The sequence below is a fragment of the Lycorma delicatula genome, chromosome 8 (genome assembly GCF_047948215.1).
Source record: "Lycorma delicatula isolate Av1 chromosome 8, ASM4794821v1, whole genome shotgun sequence".
NCBI lineage: Eukaryota > Metazoa > Arthropoda > Insecta > Hemiptera > Fulgoridae > Lycorma > Lycorma delicatula.
Genome location: NC_134462.1, coordinates 7,168,012 through 7,168,736, shown reverse-complemented (window position 1 = coordinate 7,168,736; position 725 = coordinate 7,168,012).

The window sequence follows — 725 nt, the reverse complement described above, 5'->3', positions numbered from 1 at the left end:
TTGAAATTTAAATATACTGTAGTAATATATCAGAAGTTGTGCATGTGAAAATTTTATGAAGACTGGTTTAGTCGCTCTTGAGTTACACTCAATTTAAGGTCAAAAAAATTTTAGTGGGGATTAGAAGTGTGATTCATTATTATGCTGCAAGTTATAACATTGATGTTTCTTTATTTGTAGTTTTGCATCTATTGTTAGTAATATTGTTTGGCGTATTCATAATACTTTGAGGATCATGATTACTGGAATTGTGCTTCAGTGGGACAAAAGGAAACAAAATAAAATAATGAAAAGTCTGTCTTCTTGCACAGAACTGTGCAAGACTTTTTTTAATATTATTATGAACAACAAGGCTAATATAAAATGACCTTTTATTCTTAATTTACAACAAATTATTTATATAGCAACCATATTATTATCTGCATAGTATAATTATATTATATTATCTATATTTATTCTCATTCATTAATTTGATATTACAGAGCAAAGTAATTGAATGTGAGAGAGAAATAAATACTATTCACATAAAGTAAATTGTTCTGCTGTAGTATTGGAATTTTTCATTTACATTAGATTAGTCTTGTTATTTTCTTAACCTACATTAAAATTTACATAAAATTTACTACAATAAGAAGATAAAATAATTAAAATAAGTTTTAATTTTTAATTTATAAAAAAATTGTATTAAACTCAAAAAATATATATAAAAAATGCATATTAAAAAA